General features: G+C 35.6%; 1 pseudogene; it reads right to left on the bottom strand.

Moving 5' to 3' along the window:
- Positions 1 to 1,384: 1,384 nt before the first annotated feature.
- On the bottom strand, positions 1,385 to 2,365 carry LOC109392182 (mitotic checkpoint protein BUB3 pseudogene; annotated as a pseudogene).
- Between the last annotated feature and the right edge of the window lie 2,433 nt (positions 2,366 to 4,798).

Here is a 4,798-nt window from a genome sequence, read left to right on the forward strand (position 1 = left end):
TGAAAGCTATGTAATTCATGAGTTTTATTTTCAGGAAGATTTTCTTTTTCCAAGTTGGATTCAAAGAAACTGTGATTATCTATATGTGAGCTGGGACTAAAACAACTGAGTTTTGGTAACACGTTTCTCAGCATTTTGATCTGGAGTTATTTACAATTTAGCAACCTAGAAAAGGTTTCAAATAAATATGTTCTTGTGGCTGATGTAGTCAACCTTGGGGGAGAAAACACAAAATGAAAAACTAAATCTTTTATCAAAGTAAAAAGAGCCATATAATTAAGAGATTTTTTTTTGGTTCATATCATTTTGATTAGTAATTAGAAATCACAATTAAAATCATAGTCTCCAAGGCAGGAATATCACCTAATGATAAAAATATTTGCTGATTCAGGCCTTATCTCCAAGAGTGCACACTGGAAAATTCCCCACAGCCTGCATTTTGCCTCAAGCTGTGTAGTTATCTCAGAGCATATACTAATTTAAGATGTTAATACTTGTGTCATCAGATGTTCTTATTTAAAGACCATGGCTCTGTTAATTTGCAGTCTGTGATTATAATTGTAATTTTTATTGGCTCATTTTATGAACCCATAGCTTTATTGTTTTCCTGACTTGTTGGTGCCTTCATGGCAGGGTTTGATCAGTAGTTTTATCTAGGCTTTATAAAAATCTGTCCTGAAAGCAGCAAAACATGAGCTGTGATAAATATATGGAACGTATGTGAAAATGTTACCCATATCCAAAGACTTTTGGAATATATTTATTCATGTTTTATCCACTTCTCTGATTCACCCCAAAACACACCATGTACCTGTCATTATGTTGGTCACACATGTGTGGATTGCTGGATGTGAATGAAGATGAAGAAATTAGTTTCTGTCATTTGAGGCATTCATAGTGTAGCAGTTTACAGTTATCTAATATAACAAATTTGTTTTTCAAAATTTCATTTCAAGGCAATTGTTCAGAACTGTAGATGTAGTTTGTCATATAAATAGAACAAAGAGGGTATTAATTCAATAAGTCGACTACCATTGTAACCCATGACCCATGTTGTTACTTAATCTAATCCTTACATAACATAATGTATATTTAAGGAAAATGCACTCAGAGAGGCCACCCAGANCAAGCTGCTGCTCAGAAACAGCAACTGTGCTTGCAGGAGAAAAACAATTCTTCTGACTACTGCACAAGGACACCAGACTCCATCCTACACAAAGTCAACACGAAAGGGCGCAGGCAAGTTTTTTTGTGTCAGAAAACAGAGAAATCCACATACTAAGTAACGTGTCCACAATGACGCTAACACATCCCTAGGGGAAAAGCACGAATTTGTAGGAAGGAAAACAAAGCTTTCCGTAGAGAAACCACTTTTATGAGGCGATTAGGTGGACTTGGGTTTTGTTTCTGCATCTGTCAGTTGGCGAATGAAGATACCATCTTCAGGATGTTCCGTGTCATCCATTTCATACATATATGATGATGCTATTGCAAGTGTAGTCCCATTGTTACTGAAGGCAAGTGATGTGGTGCTGGTGGGGTACCGATGGAACTGGCACAATCACTTTTTGTTAAATGGATCCCAAATATTTACAAATCCATCAGAACCACCTGTGGCAAATGTGTCGTGGATGTTGTGAAACGAAATCGCATTGACTGGGTAAATCTGTTCAATGTTATTTTCTTTTAGTTTGTGACACTTGAAGGCATGCTTCTTCTTCTGAACCTCAGGGCTTGGGTCCAAGTACTCAACCACCACTCGGCCTTCAATAGAGCTTAATACATAACCCTGCTTGTTTGGAAAGGCCCACATGCAGCGGGTCTGGTACTTGAGACTGGGCTCCCGGCACTGCTGCACATAGCTCATGTTCCGCAGGTCCCACACCAGCACCCTGTGGCCTGCGGGACCCACAATCAGCCGGTCTCCAGACACTGAGAGGGTATACACCTTTTCAGGCTGAGAGAAGGTCCCAGCATTACAAGGAGTTCGGGGATCCCACAATTTAACTGTCTGATCCCAACTCCCAGTAACCATCACATTCACTGCTGGACAGTATTCAACACATCGGATAGGGGCATCATGGGTTCCAACAAGATTTTCTTGATCAGTGTTCCAATCATGCATTTGCAACTGATGATCTAACCCCCCACTCCAGGCATGTGTGGGGTCGTAGAAGGCGCAGTCCAGCACTGCACCGCTATGCTGGCACTTGAGCCGCATGGAGCTGGCCGGCACATCGCAGAGGCGCACCGACGTGTCCTAGGACGAGACCAGCAGGAACTGAGAGGTGTTGAGGCTGAACATCACCAAGGAGATGCCGTCTTCCGGTGGCCGGTTCAGCTTGAACTCGTTAGAACCGGTCATCTTCAGTTCCCCTCAGAATCAAATTCACAGACGCTCGCCGCTGACTAGTTTCCTCAGAGCACTCGCGGGAGTGGCGAAAGGGGCAGAGAGGAAGACCCAGCGAATGCCTGCCATTGGCTGATTTCAAAATCCACAATGAAATTTTGTTGGTGATGAATATCTTCATTATTTTGATTGTGGTGATTATTTCATGGTTGTATACATATGTCAAAACTTAAATTATACAATTTAAACATATTCAATTTATTGTATTGTAGCTATATCTCCATAAAGCTACCAATAAAACACACACATAAGGAGATATAACTACACATTCACTAAAATGACTATAATAAAAAAGATTGAAAATACTAAGTGTTGGAGAAAATGTGTAGAAACTGGAACCCTCATACATTGCTTATGGAACAATTGCTTTGGAAAACAGCTTGGCAGTTTCATAAAATGTTAAGCATGTAATTATCATTTGACCTAATAATTTCATTCCCGGGTATCTATCCCAGGGAAATAAAAACATCCGTTCATGCGACTTACAATGCAAATGCTCATAGGAACTGTATTCATAATAAACAAAAAATGAAAACAATCCAGTGTCATTGCCTGGTGAAGGGAAAAACAAAAGGTGGTATATTCACACAATCAAATACTACTAATGGCATGCAAAAAGCTATTACATGCAAAAACATTGATAAACCTAAAAAACATACTGAGAAAATCCAGACACAAAGTACTGTATATTGTATCATTCAATTTATGTAAAGTTTTTAGAAAATGCCAAGTTATAATGACAGAAAGCATATCAGTGTTGCCTGGGAGAAGCGGAGAGAATGGTAATTGACTAGAAACAGGCATGATGGAACTTTTAGGGATGATAGAAATTATCCAAATCTGAAATGCAATGATAGTTGTGTCACTATATAAGTTTACTAAAAATTATTCTGTGTATTTTATTTATGTTTTTATTTATTTATTTTCTTAAAGATTTTTTTATTGGGGAATTGGGGGATGGGAACACTGCTGGGGAATTGGGGGAAGGGGAACAGACAAGTTGCTGTCCTTTTGTTCTTCAGTCTAGTTGTGGAGGANATTAAAAATGCAGTATAATTCACAACGTTAGAAGAAAAAGACAAAATTAAAATAGAGAAAATTATAGAAATACACACAAAATAAAAGAATTTAAAAGTTACTACTTATAATAAGATAAAAATATCAAATACCTATGAATAAAACACAAAATATTTGTAAGGCCTTTATGAAGAAAGCTATAAAATATTATTAAGGTAAGTAAGAGATCTATATCAATTGAGCATTTATTGTTTGGAAGACTATATTATAGCTGTCAATCCTTCTCAAACTGATGTATAAGAATCAATGCAATTCTAATCAAAATCTCAAGGGTTTTTTTGGTGTTTTTTTTGAGTAGAACTTGACAAACTGATTTTAAAATTAAGTGGAAATGCAAAAGGCAAATACTTGTATTTTCTCCCTGCTTGTATTTTCATGCTCCTGCTGTATTTTGAATAGCAAAAAGATTTTAAGCCAATCCACTCTTCGCACTATAGAAAAAAACTAACTCAAAATGGATAATAGATATAAGTGTAAAAATGAAAACTATTAAACATCTAGAGAAGATACTATAAAATAAAAGCTTTGTGACTTTGGGTTAGACAAAGCTTTCATAGATATGACACCAAAAGCACAACCCATAAAGCAAAAAATTGATAGATTATGCAGTTTATTAAAAAAGTGTTATTTGTTGTATTCTTACAAGGAGTCAACTATGCTCTTTCTACATTCTTTCATGCCATTTGAGATTTATTTGTAATATATAATTATTGTTCAATATTATATTATTTAAAATAGTGAAGTATAAGTGTGGAAAGAGATATTTCTATAAAAGCTAAATTGAATGCATCAGAAAGACAGAATAAAGATTAATGGCTAAGTGAAAAATGCTTTTAAATTTGGAGTATGATAGATAATTGCAGCATATTGAGACATTATAAAGACAGAAGAATTTTTGCCCACATATTTGAAATAAATTCTTTCTTCTTTAAAGAAAAATGACCTGGAAATCATTTCAGATATATTATAGGTGTGGTTTCTGCAAGAAAGTGAATGTGAAACTCACATCGAGGCACTAACATTAAAAAAGAAAGAGGTGATTCTATAGCAAAAGACTCCTGAATAACTGTACATTTACATGTTTTAAGTTAAACTAAAGTATTTAAGGTACTTATGAATAATATGAACTTGAGTTTTTTTATGAACATACTAACTACTGTCCCAATTGCCTCAGATTAAGAGAACTTCTACTGCATACTAAAATATATCTATATACCCATTTACATATTAGCAAGATATATTTTTGTAGTGTTTTCACTTTTATTACACTGATAAATACCCAATACTGTTTTCAAATATTTTAATTTAGAA

This window comes from Hipposideros armiger, unplaced genomic scaffold (genome assembly GCF_001890085.2).
Source record: "Hipposideros armiger isolate ML-2016 unplaced genomic scaffold, ASM189008v1 scaffold_318, whole genome shotgun sequence".
Taxonomy (NCBI): Eukaryota; Metazoa; Chordata; class Mammalia; order Chiroptera; family Hipposideridae; genus Hipposideros; species Hipposideros armiger.